This window comes from Manacus candei, unplaced genomic scaffold, assembly GCF_025592945.1.
Source record: "Manacus candei isolate 608988 ecotype Guabito, Panama unplaced genomic scaffold, ASM2559294v1 h1tg000014l, whole genome shotgun sequence".
In the NCBI taxonomy this organism is placed as follows: domain Eukaryota; kingdom Metazoa; phylum Chordata; class Aves; order Passeriformes; family Pipridae; genus Manacus; species Manacus candei.
The window spans coordinates 2,109,448-2,133,143 of NW_026138062.1; the positions used below are offsets into that span (position 1 = coordinate 2,109,448).

Genomic DNA, 23,696 nt, shown 5'->3' on the forward strand with positions numbered 1-23,696 from the left:
AAGAGAAGTTTCCATAATTTACAACTCAGGTGCACAAAATGACAAACAGTAATCAATACAGCATATGTACAATGCAGAGCTACTGTAACTCCTGGAGTCTACAAAACTGAAAGTTCGCCAGTGGGGCACTAAGGCAATTTAGTGAAATCAACAACCACTACCAAAGAATACTCTATCTTTGCTGGTTTAAATTTTTGTTCCTATTCCTCCCAGCCTCATTTTCCCAATGTTTGACTTTTTAATTTGAAATGCCAGTTACTGATTGGCTTCATAATTTCACTAATTCATTTAACATTCACATCAACAAAGTTACGCACAGGGGAAAAAAAAATTAATTAAGCTTCTTTATCACATGCAGAACCTCATCAGCTGATTCACTCATATCTATATTAAACTGTTTCTTTGTTCTAAGTTCAAATCTTTATAAACAATATTTATATATAACATAAGCATAGAAATCCAGTGCATATATATAAATTATATATACGCATTTACATAAGTCGATATACATGTAAGAATTTATGTTTTGATGTTTATAAAACTTTTCATCTTACAGTTTTCCTCTTACACAGGAAAGAATGTATTGAGGGGAGGGGTTAAATGGAAGGCAGTTTATTGTGACCAGCAACAAGACTTTCTGTTGTTCTCATATATTTGAAAGGCATTCTAAAGGAAGTTTTGTTATTCAGTTAAGGTATTAGATAGTACATAACATAGTAAAGAGAAATTCTGTTGGCAATGATCTGGTAAATTCTAGGCTCTAAGAGAAACTTCCTGTAACATTTCAGCTTTAGGGGTGAAGCTCAGGTACCATTTGCCATTTTGGATGCTTTAAGGTGTCCCATTTGGCTTCTGCATGTTGCTCTACAGGGTACCTGTAGGTCCTACATTATAGCTGTCAGATTCCTATAGATGTCTTGGGTACATTACACACATGAAAGTTAGATAACAAAGTCTGAACATGAGAACTTCTGCCCCTTTGCAGACCAAGCAGAGAAGCACATGGAAGACAATCACTCCTGGAAGTACCCAATTCTCTCTACTGATCAAGTTATCTCAGATTGCAATGTCTAATATTTGGTCACTTCCATTAGGACAGGTTAAAGTCAGACTGCTATTTTTTTCAATTCTGGAAAATTAGTCAGGAAGCAATAGCAAAAGATCACAGGACAGAAAAACACAACTACATTTTCCTTCCAAAGGAAGCATAGGTATATAGGTTTTTTCACAGTGAGATAATGGGAACAACCTCTTCACAAAAGCCCTTCTGTGAAAAAAAAAATAAAAACAAGGCAAGTCACAGTTTCATAAATTTGCTGGTGGATGGTTGGGAGGGAGTTTCATAGCTTTCCTCCATGGCAGTTCGGTTTGCTCAAGATAAAATACAAATAGTTTCTGTATTTTCTATAAGCAGTTTATCTAGAGGAAGACACTACCGGACCTGGAGATGGGGAAAGGACACAGGACTGGGGAGATGGCAGATAAGGGTTCATCTACAAAGGTTTCATACACCAAAAACTTTGACATGGCCTTTGAGTAAGGAAGAGCTTGTAGGAGTGGGACGGGAGCTTGGCAGAATGTGAGCATGTGCACACGTGGTGAAGGAGAAGAGGGCTGAAATGGCCCATGGTGATACAAGGCACAACTTTCCTTGAACATCTTGGCAATCCTGGTCACCACTGCATTGTATGTCTTCTCTCTTCAAACAACTGTTTGAAGTACACAGGATTTGTCCAAGTGGCATAGTGGCATAAATACACAATTGACCATGTATGATTTCTGATTCAAGCAATATGTCACTGCTCTATGTGGAATACCAAACAGGCAAGTTTAATCATTTTAATTTCCAGTTATTTTGCCCACTTTACCATTACAACACTGATTAGTCTGTAATAGTTATTCATCAGCTGTAAGTTGAACAAGGGCTGATTTGAAGCAATTAGGCTTCCTCGACACGTTCTGAGGACTAAGTATTTCACAGTCATCAGATGATGACTGACAAAATACATGGTCAATAGCAAAGACTCAAAAGAATCAGTGGTGGAATTCTAAAATACCCTCAGATTCACCTCTATTTTTCTGTGTGTGGATTATTTGATAAAATCAACTTTCCTCCAGCCAGAGTAGCCAAGGATATTACTGTAGATCACACATTATGGAACAGAAAGACTTTGAGACAGCTCAATATACGTAGTCTTGGAGAAAGTCTGTGTTTTGTCTGTCTGAGGCCCTCCTTACAAGTGATTACAATATCTTGTTTCTGGAGAACTCGTTTGTCTTTGCACTCAGACTTCTCCTTCTTACCTCATCAATCCTTAGTGACAAAAACATCTTCCTCACAAAAATCACATATGAGGAGAGTATTTCCTGTTTCATTGGCTTGGAGTTGTCATGGCTGGAAATACAGAATATTTCATAGGAACACACTGAAATTGGGGCCAGAGGATGTGTCTCTGTAACATCCCCAGGCATCTGCCTCATCCCCATGAGGCTTAGAAGGATGGCAGCAACATAACACTACTCCCTCAAATGATTTGAAACAATTCAGAATTAAAAACAATGGAATAAAACAAAACAGTAGCTTAGTTCATATGCCCAGACCTAGAAAACCGAGGTTGTAATTATTTGGGAAACACCCAAGCCTTTTCCTTTAAATCTTGAGTCATTTCTTTACTCAATGGAACACAAATACAAAGCACAACATCCAGCAGAAATAAAACAATACAGAAATACTGAGATGGATACAAAACAGATAAAAAGAACTTCAAATGAGAATGGGTTTTGTTTTGGTTAATCATGACACCAAGGACAGATCAAATGACCTCCCAATATATCTTGTACTCTATGAAACTTTAACAATGCTTGGAAAAAAGTATGTGGTGGGGGAAGATGAAAGTGAAGAATCTACTTTGGATGCCTTTATTAGCAACTTCTATTTTTACATGATCTGTTCTGTCGCCTTTGCTCATCACCCAAAATAATACTAAGACCCCTCCTCCCCTGCCGAAGTCACCCTGCCAAGTTCCACAATGAGTTCCATTGATTTTCAAGACATATTGTCAACTACCCAATAATTTAACTGGTAGGCACAGCTCTTTCGGTTGAAGCTTCAGTTTCCCAAACAAAAGCTAACCACCTGAGACCACAGAGGACAGGATATGAGCTACTTATAGCAACACTGGACCAGTGAACAAGAATAGCAGGAAAGCTGCTTATTTTATTTTTTTTCTCCAGCAAAGGCTTTTGAAGTAAACTATTTATTAAACATTATAATACTCGAAACAAAAATCTTTGAAGGCAGGTTATCCTCCTCTGCACCATGTCCCGTTGTGAATGAATTGCTTCCTTTTCCTTTTCGGATTTTTTTCACTTGTGAAACTGACACTCAAATTGTTCTCTTAAGCTACTTGGGTGAGCCCACGCCTTTGCCGAGAGGAATAATCCATCCATCAACAACAGGATCATTAAAAATATTTATAACTCAAACTACTTCAATATCACTGCACTGTAAGCAGCCACCCTGTTCATCAGGCCATGTTATATAAATACAATAAATAAGTTCCATGAGCACAGAAAAATAGTATAGATTAATAAGTAATGATGCAAGCAGATAATCTGAAACAGAAACAATTTGTCTAACAGTAAGACTTAATTTTTCACTTTTTTTAATTAAAAAAAAGTAAATTCTCCCCATTAACGCTGTTACTGATGAGTATATGTGATTTTTCTTTGTTCTTCTGATTAAAACATTCATCTCACTCCCTCTCAGCTGTTGAAAGAACTCATTCTTCTCTGTAGCATCACTTTAGTATCACTGGGAGTTTCAAAACCAGACATAGAGAATTGCCTTTTCAAATACATGTATTTGGGCTGCAGAGACAGAACTCTCACACATATTGTACTGTATTTGCATCTTTGAAAATCTGGCACTGATGTGCAGTGAAGAAGAGGATTGCTCTGAAACAATCACTCAGAACTGTCTGAGCCTGAGAAATTCTCTGGCCAAAGCCTGGGAAATAACCAGAAGTGAACTGAAACTCCCACTGGGCCACCATGCATGCCTGCATAGTAAAGATGTCACTGGCAAGCTGCAGACAAAATCATCTTAAAAAAGGTCTTAATAGTCCTCTCTCCTCTCGAGAGAAATAACTTACTCCAAGTAAGAGACAGCAGAGAAATCTAAACTATCAATACCCTGATTCCTGAAAGATGGAAGAATTTGCAACTTCCACTGATTTGCATGGAAGTAAGAGTGATCTAACACATCTGAAAATCTAATCACAAAAATATGACACAGGATTCCTCACCAGTTTCTTAACTAAGGAGTAGACCCAGCCTTTATTCATGCAAAGTAAAGTACTCTTCATCAAGTAGGCACATTTTCTCTATTTGTTCTGCCTTCTGCTTTCAGGTGCAACCTGGCACACATCAACAGGTGATGACTAAGCACTAAGAATTTTGAACAACTTTCTTCTCCATCTCTTAGACATTTGTCCATCTGACAACATATTTCTATTATGTATCATATTTTTTCATTTGACAGAATCATAAAATATTCTGAGATGGAAGGGACCCACAAGGATCATCAAGTTCAACTCTCATACAGGGATTGAACCTGTGACCTTGGCATTATTAGCACCGTGCTCTAACCAACCTCACCTTCCACCAACACCTATAAGGAATTTTTAAAACATGTATAAGAACTTTTGTGGGTTTTTTTTAATCAAAGCAAAGCTCTTTTTGAACAAAAATGTAGAGCTAGTCTCCAATAAAATGCTTTCTTGGCTATGGAAGTAGTCTAGATGCCTCCTACTCAAAGTCTGTCACTGCCAACCAGCCTTAATTTACCTGTGCTACATATAAATGTAATAGATTTATACTAGCACATGTTTCATTTTGTATTCCCATCAGCCTACGCTGAAATTTGGTGGACTTCTTTAATGCCACAATACTGACTTTTGAAGAATAAAGAATTAATCCTTTAACCATTTTCTTTCTACTGAAAGATGTCAACATGCCTGTAGCCGTGTTATTGCCTCTACCATAAGGACACAGCAGAAACTAGATGGATAAATGACACACACTTGTAAAATTTGTACCAGTGGCAATCACTGAAGTATTGGAGAACTTGTAGAAGATTCTCTCTGGTGGGAAAACCGGACTGTAAGTTCGTAATCATTTTACAGGCTTTCTATGGAACTGAATGCTCTGAATATAAACTGTTATAAATGAAGAAAAATTCCTCAGGCATTCATAATTCTATTACTTACGAATCATTATTCACATGCAAATTACTGGGAAAAGCAGTACATGAACTGGAGGGTGTGTCCCATTTTCCTATAAATGAGCTCATTCAAAGAGGTTTTGAGTATTAAAAAAGCTATAATGAACACAAGATGGACCAAGGTAAAAAGGACATGCTGAATTATACACTGTAGTACTTTCCTAAGGGCCTTAATGTGTCAGCTGCCTCTAGCGCCACCAGCTCTAAGGGGTAGCTGATAGTGTGGAGACACTCTTTTGAATGGACGACTTTAGTGGTTCCATTTCCAAATCTTTTTAAATGCCTTGTAACTTCTTTGGAGAAATTGCAGATTTATTTTGAATGATCTCAAGAACAGCTATAAGATTAGAACTCTTCAGTTCCCCTGAAATTGCTTCACTTCAAAATTCAATATGACTATGAGTCAAAGGGAGGCAGAGATGGCTGTAGGCTCTTACTTCCCCAGGATTCTTCCTATCTGAAAGTTTTTCAACAACTTGAATTCACACCTCCAAGTAGAAATGGATCTCATTCATGAGTTCCCCCATAATATGCCTCATTTATTCCAGCTGTTTAAATCTGAGCCTGAATTTGAGAGTCAACTCACCCTCTGGCAGCACAGGCACAAAGTGAATAAGGAACTTAATGGATAAGATGAAGATATTAATAAAAGATTTCCATTATTCCTCCAAGATTATTCAATATTCACAACAAATTAACTAAATTTTGTATTTGCATAGCAGATTTCAATATATTTTTAATTTACAACACTGAATTAATTTTTACTTTTTCGTGTGTTTTCAGTTTTGTTAGAGTAAACCAAAGGTTTTTTGCTGTTACATTAGAAAATCTTTTCTAGCCATGCACTGAACTACCAACAACAGCTGCAGTTTATTGTATCCTCACCACTGCACATTCTACACTTCAACAACACAATCAGTGGTAAGTGTCCTCATATGTCAAAACTTTAAATCAAGTTTTGCTCATCTTTCCAAATTTTTTGCAGTCCTCACTGAATCAGCTGCAAAGCCACTGCACGTTCAATAACCATGGCCTGGAACTGCAGTGGGGAGGAGCCAGGCATCCAGGGAAAATCAGAGGGCAAACTGGGGACCAGAGAAAAGTAATTTGCAATTAATGAAGTAGCAATTGGAAAGAAGTTTCATTCATGCTTTTAGCACTGTTGGTTTGATCAACTAGAGATACTCTTCTAGTAATGTAAGCAGAATATAAGCCTTAATATGCATACACTTTTGCAAAATACTTTCAAATGTATGAAAAAGAGCTTTGAAATAAAGGCAAACCCAGGTCATTACGTCATTTTCAGATACCATTTATATTGCTTACTGCTACCTCCAAGATTCATAATAGCATGATTTTATTAATTCTCATAAAGCCTGATTTTACATTCAGGCTGTCAACGTGATTTTAAGTGCCAATATCTCAACCTGAAAGTCAGCAAAATATAGAATAACATCAGTAGAATATTAAAAACTCCCACTGAGATAAATAGAAATATGAGGGTTCAGATAGAGCCAAATAGATTAGTGCTCACTTTCTACTCATTATGTGCTTTCAGCTAGCACAGTACAGTTTTATAATTTGATGGGAAAACAATTACACTTTTTTAGCTGTTTTCCAGCCTGACTTTCTAAGGCTGTTCCTTCCTTTAAAAACAGCATAGTATTATTATCCATAAAATAAAACTGTGACTACACAACAAGCTCAGTACAATGATGTCCCTGTTGCTGGGATATATATTATTTTCTCAAAATAAGTCTTGGGAGGAACACTGAAACCCAGGAGAAAAAAAAAAAAGTGGGGGAAGGGAAGGGGAAATTGTTCTTTGACATCCTCCCTACTTCAGAACTTATTTGTAGTTCGGAATGGGAGTCAAATGTCGTATTGGCAATTAAACTTTGACTTCTACTGGAGCAATATTAATGTAGATTGAGTCCCAGAGCAGCACTGCCCAGCCCTGTGCTTGGGGTTAGCTCCAGTGCTAAACAGCACGTTGCTGACCGACACAGGAAATCCCTCTCCTGTTCCTTGAGTTGAACCGAAGGGCTGGCATAAAGCAAATGTCCAAAGTATTAACAGCAACAAAAACTACAGGCTCAGAGCCAGATTTCAAAGGCATTTAGGTACCTAACTTGCATTAATTTTAGTGGGACTAAGCTGCCTTGGAAAATTTGGCCTTCAGTCTTCACTTTTCTTAAGCCACTCCAGATCCTGCAGCTCTGTCAGGATGTAGAAGCAATTACATTTCACAACTTTCAATCCAACAATATATTTTGGAAATCACTCAAAGTACAGTGTTTTTTTTAACATAAAGTTTCCTTGTCCAATAAAATACACTGGAATTTTATATACTTTGTATTTGCAGGCCTCCCTCCTTTTTCTTTAGATTGAGGCCAGAAGAAACAGGTTTGTCTGTTGAAACCTCTGCCATCCAAGTCAACTCTGCTTTCTTCCTTCAGGTGGAAGAAGTGTTTAATGGATAATGCTTTGACAAATATTTTATAAATAGTAAAATATACAATCTCAGCTTTATTGAACACTAATGTAATTGCTCCTGAACAAAACCACTGTCCAAAGAATCCTAATCCCCTCAAAAAATAGTGTAGGTATTAGAGTGTGCATAAAAATCAGATATTAGCATTTGAGGTGTCCATTACCATACAACTCCAAAATTAACTCAGCCAAACAAATACCCACTTGGCTTCTAAAGGAATCCAGAGTAATGAAACACATTGAAAATGAGAAAACCAAATCTTCATTTTGATTCACAAGGCAGATGTGCATACAGTTGAGCACACAAAATCGATCTGACAATGTTTTAATAAACACAGGTAGCTGCAATATCTGTTAATGCCGGACCATTTCAGGAAACAGTGCTCACACTACACTGATAGATCATGCTACACCAACTCTTCTGAACAGAAACGTGAAGTCCTCTCCCCACCCGTGCCCATGTCCAATTCGTCCCTTTCTCTAATTCTAATTCCCCAACATCAAAGTACAGGGATGGAGCTTAGAAAAACATCTCAGACAAAACTTCATCCCCCTTCCCCACTGCAGCTTCAGCAGGGAACAGGCGAAGAACTTAAGTGCTGCCTTTTTGCCTCCCAACATCATTGGCTGGTCTAATAAAAGATGCTGGGTTTTCCCTGTGAAACTTGCCTCAGTAGCTTATACCAGTTCTCTTCCTCTCAGCAAGTCTTGCCTTTAATATCTAGTGATATTATACAAAGAAAATAGACTGAAAATATGTGTATTAGCTCTTCAAACATTTATTTTTCCCCAATGGAAAAGGTCAGTGGGCTAGCACATTAACCTCTTCATAGTACAATACACATTGCCTCGCACAGAGGCAGAAAAGCAGAAATCTTGTTCCAAGAGTACACTACTTTCTCTCTGACCCTATGAGGCAGTAACCTTCTATTGCCCACAGGAGTTTCTTCCTCGATGGCCTCTGAGACCTCCTTATAGCTGGCTCACACACTTTTGAAAATCACTCCTTAAGAGAACAGCCCACCTCCCTTTAAGCACCTGTTTGAGTAATTTCAGGAAATGTGTTCCTGACTCAGGCTAATCCTTCCTGGCTAGTCATCTTCCCTTTCCTTCCCAATTCACTATTATCCTTTAATTGTTGATTTGATCTCACATGTTCCAAGTCATCGGGGCTCCTTCCTCACTCCTGCACAGGACTGGTTCAGCAGGAATCCCTACGATAGTTAACACCTGGTAAGCCTCTTGTCAGTTTATGAGGGAACTCCATTTCAAGAAGAAACTGAAGGCAGTAGTTTTGGCTTAAAGAAGACAAGGTTTTACTCTTCTTTTATTAAGGTACAAAATTAAAGAATTTACTGCTGCTAGTGTAACCTAACAGTTATTCAGCGTTTTTACTCCTTTGCCCTCATTTAACCTTAGCCATGAAACTTGCTGGGGATGGAAGAAAAAAAAGTAAAGTAGCTGCATTTTCTTTCATCTTTCTTCTGGAAGTCAAACAAAACTACCAGCTGATGAATGTCCATTTGTACCACAGATGTTAATACAACACTAAACGAGACAAAAATGACCAGTGCAGTTTGCAAGGCTCCCTGTGACGTACAGTCATTAGGCAACACTGAGACTGGCACTAACCTAAACTGGTTTTGCATACGCAGCCAATACATGTTTCAATTATTCATGTCAATGTTCTCATCACACACAGTTGGATTGAGTGTAACCGTGACCACATTCCACCAACCTTTACCAAAAACATAAATGGTCTGTAAAGTAAATACTAGCAACATACAAAGGAAAGATTTGAGATGAGTTCACAGATAATTTTACAATTTGTACTTGCAAGGTGAAGTACCTGTTATTAGCAGAATGTGTGGAGAGGCCGTCCAGCATATTAGAAAGATCAGTTTAAGCCATCATTTGGCTCGAATCACAACACATTCCAGGAACCCCATAAACAAAGACATGTGCAATGTTAACTTTCTCTTTTATGCTGACAGCTTTTTTCTGCCGTATAATGACCTTCCTGCACAGTGTGTGTTACCATAAAAAGAAACAGAGCCCAGTAAAATTAGAGGAACTGCTTAATATCAAAACGTTTTATCTGAGGAAGAAACCACTGCCAGTATAAATATAAAAAGCACAAGAATTAAAAAGTATTTGTTTTGCTGTCTCTTCTTTAAGTTTAGATTGTTCAAACAAACCTAGCTTGAGTTTTCAGTTACTCTGCACTAGATAGTCCTCCCAAAGGCTGAAACGGTACTCCAGAGAATGTGAACTTGGCTCCAATTTCAGACAATTTTCATCTTCTTTTTCTGACAAAGAGAAAAGTATTTGAATGCTTTGTCTGTAGCCAAGAATTTGGATATGAAAGGCACACCAGTAAACAAGTCACCAGAATGGGCCACCACTACACAGACTGTAGAGCATGCTTGTTTTGAAAAAAAACTCCTCTGGCCCAAAAGACACTGTTTTATTTTACAAGCAGAATGCTAATGTGAGATTTTAGTTAGATTTTATCTCTCTCATCTAAGTACAAAAGAAAAGCTACATGCATTTTTGATAGACAGAGCCTAAGTCTGCTATTTTGTTTGTACGAAGAAAACTGAAAAGAAAGATAACACAAGAACCTCACAGCTTGGTAAAATGCTGCACCAAACTGAATTATTTTTTTAGTTTTATTTGAACTACTACAGAGAGCCAACAACCCTTATTCATAGCATATCGGCATTCCCAGAATGAAAAATGAAACTTTAAGAATGTCATTGTTTGTACCAAACGTACACTAGCTTCTACCATGGCAACTATCCCACAAAACCCTAGCAAGGCTAATCACAGTTTCCAAAGGTTTATTATCTTTTATCTCAGGGAGGCATTCAAACGCACTATGGCTGCCTGGCAGTTAAGGCAGATATTTTCCTCACCCAAAAGAGTTTTCATTTTAGCCTCACACATTTGGTGAAAATACATTTCTGAAAATCAGAGAACATGCCAGCCAAAAGCTCACACCGGTTCCAGTGTGGAGCTTCTTGCTCCACGAAGTGGCACATAAGCAGAACTGAGCAATAGCCCGGCGATGCCAGGGAGGCTTCACTGAGCACGCCAGTAAAGTCTCTTTAAGCTGGCCAGAAACCCAAGAGAAGGAAATGAGAGTGATTATATACAGCTGAGCAAGCACAGTACAGAGACTCCTAAATCAGTGATATGGTGTTCACTGCTGGTGTTCTGTGGTAAAAATGTTTACCATCTGTGTTACTCTCTCTTTGTTATGGACACTAATGGAGCCTTCAAACATAAAAGCATGGGGGTGGGGAACAAAAACACGATTAAGCCAAAGTACTTTAAAATCATTTTTAGCTGTATATTACATAAGGAAAGCCTGACACTAAATGAAAAATGGATCAAAACCAAAACACAAGCAGTTTTCAGGCTGAGCTCAATAGGGCTGCACAGCACTGGGTTACTCTGCCCTGTAGGTCTGGTTCTGAGCTATCAGTCACAGACAAATCCTTTGGGTACTGAGAAGTGGCTCTAGTGGCTCTTCTAGCCTCTAGAAGTGGCTCACTCACAAGAGAGTGAGGTATATTCTAATAGCTGCTAGGGCTTTCAGCTCTACACTGAGCATGCCTGTGGCAGTGAGTTTCCTAGGAAGCAACTGCACTTGCACAAAGCTTTTCTGCAGAGGAACTTCTCTGCTGCTTGTCTCCTGCTGCGGAGAAGCCACGATGGCCTGGAGAGTATGACAGTCTGTAGTGAAGCCAAAAACTAATATATGCCATTCAGTTAGCAGTCTGTGCAAAAGCCAAGCATCTGACGTGCTCATGCGAGGCATCTCACACTGTCATACATGAAAATTAGTGGAAATCGCAACCTTCAGCCTGCCTTCCATCCCAGACATTCTTTTACTCTGCTCACCAAAACCTATATACAGAAAATGAGTTCAAACAGCCTGATATCTCCACTACAACCTCAAGCCATTGCCTTATAATATCTTCCCACAGTCTGTCCCTCCCTCGCTACACCCAGAGCAACACTGCAGGGGATCTGTGGTAACAGGAGTCCATCCTGCTTCCTTCAAGCCCACGGAAGACAGCTTGGCTCAGACTCCTCTACTTCTACTCAACATAACTAGCTATTGGAGTGCCTATTCTCCAACCCCAGCACATCCACATTCTTTGGCAGTCAGTGCCCAGTTTCAATAGAGTTGTCCATAATTTGAGCCTAACTGCTCAACTCAGTACACGCACTCATTGCAGCTGCGCAATGCCACAAGATCATCTGTCAGTGAGAATAATCCTTGAGATGTTTCAGGTAAGTTGTTACATCTCTCATGTTACTGCTGCCAGTTCAACCATAATTCTAGCAGAGCAGGAGTGGAGTTTGTGAACAAAAAACCAAGCCAGCAAGAAGAAAATCAGAAGTAGAACAGCAGTTTGTTTCCTCTACAGTTGAAGAGGCCTCCCAGCAGTCTCATAATGCTGATGATGAAATTGGTGGCACCTGCCACATGACCAAACCCGAAATACTACATGGGTTTGAAAAATGCTTCAAGAACTGGCATGAAGTTGGAAGAGCTTCTGCAGAGCTGACACATCTGAAAAGAATACAACTGGATCAATCTTGGACTCAAAATGCACCACTGCTAATGCATGGTCTCTGCAGATGAACCACTGAGGGTGGATCATTCAGTGATGTCTTGTGAAAACTCCTGAATACAACACCATTAGTGCATTCTGCTACACACCTATGTGTCCACCACAAGTGTTCAGTCTTTTTCAGATTAGAAATGGAGCTTCTGACCTCTCCTTAACCGGATACTTCTCAGTGCAGTCACACAAGCTTGGGAAAAGAATGACTATTCTCCTTTACGCTCGGTATTAGCACAGGCCTGGAATTGCTTGTCCCGATTTTCTCCATTTATATCACTTCTGTGTCACTGCCCAGGTGCCCCGGGGACACCCAGGAATTTGCAAAATCATTGAATACATCGTCAAGATGTGGAGTTCATAGAGATATTCAAAAGCCAGTTGGACACAGCCCTGACCAGTCTGCTCTCATTGATCCTGCTTTGAAGGAGTGGGTGGTTCATTTTAATCTCAAACATTCTATGACTATGAGAGTCTTCTCTGGCCTCTCTGAGTGTATTTGTATGGTTACTCCACACGTAACATTGAATTTCTATTTGGCTATTGAAGACAAATTAGGAAACAATGTTCTGGGTTTTCATCTTGCTTGCAGCCTGGTGAAAAAGATTTTAAGGGTGAAGCAATTCTTTGCCTCTCTTGCATCTTGAGATGCTTCCTTTCAAAAGTTACCTTTCAATTTACAGGAAACCTGAGTCAGCATTTTATACCATAAACAAGGATATTTCCATTATCATGTACTCTTGTTCTAAGTCAATGTGTCAAAAACAGATTGTGGGACAGATACCTTTCAGAATGTAGCTGTGATTCTCTTGATGCAGTGTCCAGATTTGGCTTAGGTACAGCAAGCACATTGGGTTGTTCTGCTTGCTGAGTATTTGTTAAATGTTAACAGTGGGCTTGGAGTTTGCAAGGCTAAGGGAGGGCTTCCCTACAGCTCTTTTATAACCAAAAAGACAAACCTAGGGAGGAAAAGAAAACCAAAATAACAGAAAACCCTCACAAAAAAAACAAGGAACGCCCGAAGACTTGTAACAGAACACTAATGTATTTTAAAACTCAAACATCTTTGTTTTTCCTCATATGAAGACTGACGTCAAAGAAAGCAACAAGTGAAAATTTCTTCTGAGGGCATGTGAGGAGAAATCACTCTAAGGGTAGGGAGGAGGAGGAGGTAGTACTGGAAACATAGGACATTACCACAGCTTTCCTACCCACGGGGCTTTCTGGCCTTCCCATGTCCCACTCGGAGCTGCTGCTATGTCATATACACTGAAGCTCTTTGGCACAGGGGCAGTTTGTTTTCACTGTCCTTACAACAGTGTGGGCCTTTCCTTTTCATCCCCATTGCCCTGACCTCTCTTTTCTCCCTCCCTCCCCCCAGTCAAACAATTATCATTAGATGCAGGAAGAACCTTGTTGTGGTTCTGCTGTTCATAACACAATTTGCTATGCAAATACTTCCTGTGCACCCTGCCAACATGGCACCTCTCCAAGACATAAGACTGGTGTTTGGGAGATGGTCACACAAGCATACTTCCTACTACCACTGCTCTGTCCTTCACCTTCCTTTGCCTTACTGTGAAGTAAGGGCTCTAAATACCAAATAGCATGAATGAAATGGAGACTGCCCATTTGTGAGTAGCACCAGGATGAGTGCTTGCAGTAGCGTGCATTGCTATTCTTCAGATAAGCAGAAATGCACAGGATCTTTGTTAAAACATCATTAATGTAATTTTCAATGTAATTTACATGAGAGAATTTATAGGAAACTTTAGTTTCATAAAAACATTCAATAAACTGTCTGCTCCTGCATGATAAATTCCCCTGGTTACTTGCACAGAGCCTTAAATGAACACTGGAAAAAATTTGCAGAGCTTCAAAATACTGATTTGACATGCAATGAAGAAAATGGATAGACAAAGGAAAGACTTTTGTGTTACAAGAGTCCCTGGTATTCCCCGTCTATAATACTTATATGTTAACTCCATTAGCTGTATGACTTGCTGATGCATAGTAATTTTTCTAAAGTTCATTCTTATCCTCATCTTTCTCCTAAATGCTACTTACAGAAAAACATGAAAGTTAATGTCAGATTAATACTAATTAATTAATTAATACTCTCTTCTCAACTCATGTATCTTTCTAGCAAGAAAAAAACCCAACAAAAATAAAACACAAGTATACCTAAAAGAACCTGAAACAGGAAATGTACAAGAGAAGCAATCTGAGAAAAGATGGAGAAGTTAAATATGGCAGAAAAAACAAAGAAAGGATGACTAGAAAGAAGAAATTAAGTATCAGGAAAAAAGATCTGACATGGCATACAACAAAGGTTTTGGTAATGAAGACAGGAAGAATAAACTTCAAGTAGAAGGCAATAAATTCTATCAAACGAGACAACACAGAAGCAGACCATTTTAAAGACAGCATGGTTGAACACATTCTGGAGTTCATGAAAGGCATCCAGAAAGAGGAACTGAAACCAGTTTTAGTTAAGAGACAAATGCACGGTCAAGGGTTTCAGCTGTGGGCACAAAAAAGTATGAAACACATGAAGCGCATGATGACAGCACTTAGAGCCCCACACCGGTTTCCCACCTGCTTCAAAGAACCATTTTGTTTTGTTAAGTTTGACCTGGTCTGAGATATGGTCTGAGAGTTGGTCTTTTCCTCACTGATGGTCCTAGTAGTAGACATATTTTAGAGATATTTCAAAAACAGACAAAATGCAGTGAAACAAAAATGTCAAAAAATTAGTTATTCCATCAGTTCATGGATTTAATTTATATCCTACTGTTTACTCATCTTTTGTCATGTATTCTAGTGCTTTAACAATAGAAACACAAAATTCACTAAGTAATCTCTTTATCTGAACTTGGGCTACAACACATAGTAATTATGATCAGTGTGTAGCAATATTTTCAGTGTTTAGGACAGGAAGTGAGAAATCCGGAACACATCTAAAATTGCATTAGGGATTTGTGTAGACAGAAGGTAATTACACAAAGTGGACTTTGGCCAAGACTCACAGAATATGAAGCAATCTCAGAACCTTGTGGAAATTATCATGGGATCTTTAATGATAAGTGGGCTAAATCTTCGTTTAAATTGTCCTAGAAAGCATGTCTTCTCTAATAGCATGTTTCCTTTTGCTACATGGAGTGACAGGACCATTGTATTCCAAAATTAGACACCCTGTCAAACTACAACACACAAGTAGAAAAAACAAAAACAAACAAACAAAAAGAAACTGCAAAGCACAGTCATTTAAAAAAACAGACCAGGAGAAGACATCTCAAGTGTTTCACATGCATAGAATTACTTGCTTCCCTCTCTAATTTATTTCAGGTTAGTAAGAGATCCCTTATTTTAGGTCAGTGCTATGACAATGGAAGTATGCCAATTTAACCTTCATTTTCTTAATTAGCATTTGACGAGAAGCCTGTCCTCTTCTACAAATATTTCCTTCCATAAGGAAGAATAACCTTGAACAGAAGACAAAACTAAGACAAGGAGAGGAGAAAAATGAAACTGAAGCTCCCAATATATTTACATGTCTTTAAAATATATTTATTTACATACACTTAAAATGTAAATAAAACAGATCTGAGTAAAAAAATCACTTCATCTCCCAGGAACAAGCACAGCACTATATCTGTATCCATAGCTACTCTGGAGAAAACCAACCAAAAGTCCCTCTTTTACATATGCTTCCTACCATGGGCCATGGTCTCATGTAACTCCTTGTTTATCTAGTCTGGACACAAAAACGCCACGAAAAAGCAATCACAAGGCAGATGGCTGGTTTCACTAATCTGACCCTATTTCTTCCAAGTAAATCTAGTCTACAACAGTGCTGCCCCAAATAATCCACCATTCCTATAATACTTAGATTTGCATATTTAGGTTAGAAATGCCAGGCATTGCTGGATTAAGATCTTCCCCCCATAAAACAATGCTTTGTCATAAATTCTACCCCAAAGACCATCCTGATTCTTAAATGTCCACACACTGAAAACCTGTCTGGAAGCATGCTCACAAAACATTCTCACCAACGCTCACCTCTACAACTCTAATGCATTTTACTCTACTTAAACCTGACCATAAAGAGTGACAAATGCAAAGATTCTTTTGTAGCCGCCCCCATGATAACAGATGACAAGATGCAGCACAAGCTTCATCTCTTGCTAATTAAACGAATCAATTAAGAGACTATTGTTGCAACTGTGTAACTGCTGTTCTATAGTGGCAATAACAACCCCACGGGGAGGTCTTTTACTACATTAAAATGCTGTCCTCCACAACTCCATTTGATATTATTAGAAACAGTTATTTGCGTCTTGCTGTCATATTAGTAGCAAAGGCAAATTATGGAAATATGCAGACCAGAATGGTCCCAGTATGAGATCAGGTTTGGTTTTCAACCTCCAAGGGAACAATTGCTGAAATTCCAAAGTTCCCTAAAGTTCTTTAATGGAACTGATAAATCTATCAGCACAGCATCCATTTAGATTCTAGGTAAGGGTCACATATTTGCATACTTTCCTGCTAAGCTGATACAATTCAACTAGATAAATTATCATATTAAGTTTACCCTCCTGAGTTAAACTGATGGAGTTCAAAATTGTTTTCGATGGTTGTCATTAATCGCTGTTACATCCTAAATGCTCACTTTGAAATCTAATTGTGCTGGTGTACCAAGGGTCATATTAATAGCATTTTTAATGTTAAATCTTTGTAAAACATGTTTATTTTACTGATATTACCATCAAAGCCTAAAAGACTAATAAGAAAGAAAGTAAATTTATTATCAATAAAAACTTCATTTAAAATTTACATTCAGAGACTTTAAATTAGCTTTACTAGCTTCATCATGCCTTTGTCATTAAGATTCCTGGTTAAGCTTCAAAGCCATATAAATTAATACTTCCTAAACATTTTGGGTATATGCCAAAGTTGGAGACATCAGAAAGCTGTTTAAAAACATGGGCTACATGTATGTTTCTTACTTGGCAGTAGACATCTTCATAACAAAATGTTCATCTTCACTATGAGGTGACAGTCTTGATACAGTTAAAAACAACTAGAACAACAATACTTCTTTGGCCAAATAAAACAACTAATAATCATTTCAACACTGGTGAATCATAGTCTACCAAAGGAAATCAATTGAGTTACCTTTTGATAAGCTGTCCACTCGTGATCTGAGAAGTAATAGGCTAACCAACTAAGTTCAGTCCTTGTCCTTGAAGTGTTACTGAGCTCAATAAGAAAGAAACTTGTCAAATGAGGTATGCAAAATCAAAATCCTTCTCTTCCATTTGCTTATCTCTGAGGGATAAGGGGCATAATTTATTATAAACAAAGACTACTACAGATCACACACATGCTACAGCATCCACCAACATTAAGGACTTCGAGTGTTTTCTTATTTCTCTTTCCAAAGGAATCCTGAGCAAGATTTCCAAAATAATCCTAAGTGATTTTAGGGACACGGCTTTTGGTAACGCCAGGATTTCTAAATCTCTCAGGTGTTTCTGAGTTTTCCTCCAATGGACAGTTTTGACACATTCACTATACCTTCTGCTTTAAACATGCAAATATATAACAATTGGAATGGGAACAGCATGTGTAGCTGTGTGGCTGCACCTGATCATTCACATCCTATGAACTGCAACAATTCTCAGTGCCAAGTCCTAATGACAGTCACTACTTTCACAAGTGAAATCCTTGTTGCATGAATTATCCACTTTCCACAGAATACTGCAGCACCTTGTTGCCAGGCTCAGGATTCTCATCGCCCATGTTCAAAAGGGACTAGAGGAAGTTAATTATTTCAGAAGCAACTTCATGTTTTTCCTGGTGACACCTTCTGCACTACTGAAATGCCACTGACAACAGCTCTAATACTAGAAGGACTGTGAATCACAGTTCCTCTGAAAATGGATGAAAAGAAAAAAAAACCGCCTGTACAACAGTACAATTCCCTTTAGATCAGCAGGGACCATAATCTTAAGACTTGTAAAAAGGGAGAGTAAAAGAACTATTTTAAAAAAGACATTAGGTTGCAAAATAAACACCTACCAGACTATATTTATTTTCCTGTGGTTAATACTCTACATATTTCAATAAATACCACCTTTGTAACCTCTGGAGGTTTTCAACCAATGTTTGAAAGTCTGCATAAATCTTCAGTATCTAGTTTCAGAAATAGTCATATACAGAAAGAAAAGCATAAAGAAAGAACTGCAACGATTTGTAAGGGTGAAAGAAACAGGTTGTGAAACATTTGTCTTTGTAAACTACATTAGACTCATACAGTCTAAGCTTTGTAAGAATGCAAGGAGAAGAAAAAGGAGGAGGAAGCTGTCTGAAAGCTGAGATTACAGACAAACTGAAGAGTTTCAGGACAATTTGTAAGCCTCAGTAATGGGACAAAAAGTTGGAAGCTTGCTATTGGAGCAAAAGCAAAGTCATGGCAAGAGGGAGCAGAAAGGAGAATCAGCAGTGAGAAGAAAAGTTAGTATACTGGCCTGTAGGTCCTAAGATTACCTTAGATACATAACTGATGAAAATGCAGTAAGAGAAGAAGCAAAGGCAAAGACTTTGAGGAATGCCTTTAGGTAAAGCTCTCCATGTCTGACCAACTTCTTGAACAGCATACACAGCTAAACCCTAATTATGTATGAAACATCCCTTTGCCAATCTACCTGGAAGCAGCCAAAAAACAATCAAAAAGTCACTAAGTGTGATGACTACTGTACCAAAATGCATGCCAGCGATGCTAAAAGCATGGCCAGGGCTCGGCAGAGACTAGTTTTCCTAAATCCAGTGTTCTTGACCTGGAATTTGCAGATCTGGTCACAGTGGTGGGTTCTCAGGACTATTTTAAGTGGGTCTGTAAAAAGGCTGAAGAAAAGCAAGTATAGCATCAACAGCCTAACAGTAATCATAAGCTACCAGACCAAAACTTCAAATGTTTTGTAGATCAAAGGTGGCAAAAAGCACTCCATCAAGGATGAGACTAAAGCAACAAAAAAACCTCCAATGAGACATGAACCAAGAAAACTGTGCTAGGAAACTCAGAAAGCACCTAAAGAGGAACTGATTCTTAGGCCAGAGTACCATGTGGGTTTGTATATTGTGTTCCCCACTGAAGGAACATTAACTGATATACTGAGCAACATGACCAGCATGTTACCTACATGTTCTTTCACTGTTCCCCAAAGGAAAAAAAGTGTTTATATTGCTGCTCTGATATTAGAGAAGATCAAAGAAATAGTACAAATGATGAGCAGAGGATAAGGACTGCCTCTTTTGAAGAAAGTGTTCTCCTGGGCCAGCAAAGCATTGCTGTCAAGCATGGCCTGCAGCCCAAAGCTGACAATGGCATTACAGATGTGATGGAGCCAGGCTGCTCACTATCCGAACATACACAACTTCTTTATTTGAAATCCTACACAGAGGCCATTACACAGAGTTTAGAACACATTAAATGCTTCCACAATAATCTGCAGTTCTCTATATATTCGCAGCTTTCTTAGTGATAAAGGCTGCCTGCCCAGACGTGTTCCATTGCCGAAATCCAGCTGTGAGCCTTGAATAACCAGCAAATGACTAGGGCCAGCAAAAAACATTTATCTCATGTAAGAGAACAGAAGGTGGAATGAAAAGACAGAAGACACAACAAACTGGAGGCTAACTAGATAGACAGGAATGAAGGGTGAACTTTGGTCCTCTGAAGAAAGTACTCAAACATACAGTTTTTTGAATCACAGAACATGAAGCAGAAGCTCTGTGCAGAGAACTTAGTATAGCTTTATGTAGTTATTTAATATAGTTCTTTACATCTAGAGAACAAATCATGAGGAGCAGTTGAGGAAGCTGAGGTTGTTTAGCCTGGACCAAAGAAGGCTCAGGGGGACCTTCTCACTCTCTACAACTATCTGAGTAGCCAAGTGGGTGTCGGTCTCTTCTCCCAGGTAACAAGGGATGAGAGGAAACAACATCAAATTGCACCAGGGGAGGTTTAAATTGGATATTATGAAAACTTTTTTCACCGAAAGGGCTGTCAAGCATTGAGCAGCTGTCCAGGGAAGTGGTGCAGTCACCATCCCTGCAGGTAGGGACATGTAGATGTGGTACTTGGGGACATTGTTTAGTAGTGGACTTGGTAGTGTTGGGTTAATGGTTGGAATCAATGATCTTGGAGAACTTTTTACAACCTAAACAATTATGTGATTCTATGTTTTTGACAAACCTACTTCTGTGAGCTGCCTACACATACAAGACAACTCATAAAAGATGTGTTTTCTGTCCTCTTGCTTTTGGGCACAGTTTTGGACATTAATCTAAAGCATGTACCATCTTGTTTCCTTTTTCTTTGTACAATATATAACACAATCAGATTCCTCAGTATTATGGTAATGCTATTAATAAATACAATATCTAAATATCTCAATTTAATGTAAAGTGGCAAAATAGCAGGACTCCCTCAGCACATCATATCTAGTAACATTTATCAGAGGGGACAAATGAGTAAAAACTCATGTAAAATCTCAGTTACATCAATAACCCAGGATCTGCTCTGAAATAATTTAATCAGGACTCAATATTATTATCACAAAAAAATTATGCCAAACCAGTGCAGTTTCCCATTCAACACTGTACTTCTTACAGCTACAAGTTGGTCGCTCCTCAGGCAGAAACATCCTTATACATCCTTCGAAAGCATGAGTCCCTATCCTATCTGAGACTCACAACTCTCTGTCAAAAAACTATTTGGAGGAAATAAGCTATCTAATGCCACTACAATTCGGAGAGAAATGCTCAAGTAGGAATTAATTTCTACTCATGATCAGAAACAAACAGAAACATTATTACAAATCCATATAGATCCCCAAATGATGCTAACAGTGTGCAGTCAGTGCTGGGGAAAGCAACATGATTTTTCCTGTTTTCCTCTAGAATAACAGAAATATGCTGTTACCCTAACAGAAACATTTGTCCTACTGTCCAGATGTTTATCATATGTTATGCAGCAGAACTCACATTACACTGTTGTCTTTCACCTGCAATGCAGTTTTCTCTGTCCTCCACCTAAGTAACTGGGACAGCAAGGATATTTCTAATAGAGAAGTACAACTTTCACTTTCCCTCAGAGTGTCAACTGCCTTGCTGAAGCAGAGGGTTGTGTTTTATCAAAATCCAGTAGCAGAGTTGTTTTTACCATATAATGTCAAAAAATCAAGTGAAGCCACTTATTGAAGCTGATGCCTTCCTGACAAGCCAAGCAAGCTGTGCTCCTTATCAGCTGGTTCTAAAAATACATTCTGCTGGACAGGCCAGCAGTCTGTACACTCAGTAATGTCGTGCTGCCTTCTACCACTGGAGTGCCATCAACATTTGTCCTGATCAAAAGGAACGCAGAATGCTCAAAGCTATCCTTAAGGTTTACTACTATGAAAAAAGAGTAGAGAAGTAATTTTGCAAGCTGTTTATTATGTTGATAACACCACATCATCATAATAATAATGAGCAATCAAGAGTCTTTTGCTGTTAAATATTCCTTTCAAACACTTACTATGTTGACTGTACTTAGCAAGGGTTTAGTAAGATATGTAATGGTGAACTCAAAATGTATTTCTAGGGCCTTCATTAAGATGACATTTTCTTTTTTTGAACATTTACATTTGTATATGTGTACACATACACACACAGGTACATACATAGAGACTGTGCAGCAATCTGTAGGAGATATCATTGTATCCTTCTCCCCATCACCTAAGCTGAGTGTATTAAGTTTAAATCAGAAGACTAGAAGGATGTTAAACAAGTAAAGGACAAACTAAATAGCAAATAGAGGAAAGGAGGCCATTAGGCTAGAGGAACTGACAGAAGCACAGGTGCAGACTCTGCTTTGGATTCTATGGGAAAACTGGTATTGGGGCAAACCCTGGGAAGCAGACTTCATTACTGCTTCTCTGCCCTGCTCGCTGAAGCTCTCTCTAGGTTTGATCAGCAAGACACGGGCATAATTTATATTAAATAAAAAAATTACAGACAGAATACTAAAGGCTTTTCTGTTTAGTCCTCCTGAGAATTTTAGTTGTAATCACATACTTGATTTCCCCAAATAATTAGGATTCAATAAACACACATGAGCTAGTCAGTAAGATCTAACATATATTACAATCCCTTAGCTGTTTCATCATCTTTTTTTTTTAAAGCTAAAAGCACATCAATTCTATTTCCTCTTTTATAAGCTTTTCCTGCTACAAAAGGCTCAGAACACAAGTTCTAGTCTGTAAGTAAGACTTAGGGGCACTTCTAATAAATGAATACAAAATATTTGCATAGCTAACTTAACATCAAATTTAATTTTTAATGTCACTAAATACACAATCAGAATTTTCCCTGCAACAGTACCCAGTTACAGAGGAACCAATTAAAATCTATTCAGTATTCACAAGTTGCATTTGTGTTTATACCTTATCTACTTGGAGTAATTATTTTATTCTCACACAAAGACTATCCAGTCAGTAACCTGGCAGCAATCTCACATATCCAGGTTGCAACTCCAGAGCTGAAGCATCATTATAAATACAACAGTGCAGAACAAAACTTTTGTTTTATGTCTTTATGTAACTGTCATTCTGCTTGAGACTAAGACAAATAAATGAATATGCATATATAGAGATCTATTACCGAAGTAAAATAATATTGGGGCATTTTTCATTTCTAAAAACCAATATGCAAGGTATGTAAAAACATACATGCAAGGCATTCTTGTTATGTTTACCCTTACCATGTTACACCTTACAAAAAATGGCTTTGCAGGACTTGTAGAGGAACTAATAACAAGTCAGTAGAATGAAAGTATGATCACATGCAATCTTAATCTACTTTTGTTGAAAACATATAGTGCACAAAGATGGTAGGTCCTGCAGCAGGCAGAACAACTTACTTTAGAGGATACTTCAATTTTATCTCCTTTTCAGAACTATTTTTAGTGCACATGGAACTTGGAAAAATTCCATGACTGCATTTTAATCATGCAAATCATGGAACTGGAAGTTGCTTCAATCACATGTATGTTTATAAGCATCCATAACCTAATGCAAAACTTCAGTTTCTATATTATACATGACTGCTCTAGACAATAATTTTATTAGCAAATTCTGTCTAATGGTATAAAACCTGATCTGGATTTTAGGCGAACTTCTATCCAGTAAACAAAATCTGGAAGAACTGCAGAACTACCAAATCTGGTTAGAGTA

The 23,696-nt window shown here is 38.2% G+C and overlaps 1 protein-coding gene across 2 annotated transcripts in view; it reads right to left on the reverse strand.

Moving 5' to 3' along the window:
• The window catches only part of PCCA (propionyl-CoA carboxylase subunit alpha), a 278,565-nt gene that overhangs the window by 33,763 nt on the left and 221,106 nt on the right, over positions 1 to 23,696 (reverse strand). The gene's annotated exons all lie outside the window — the stretch shown is intronic.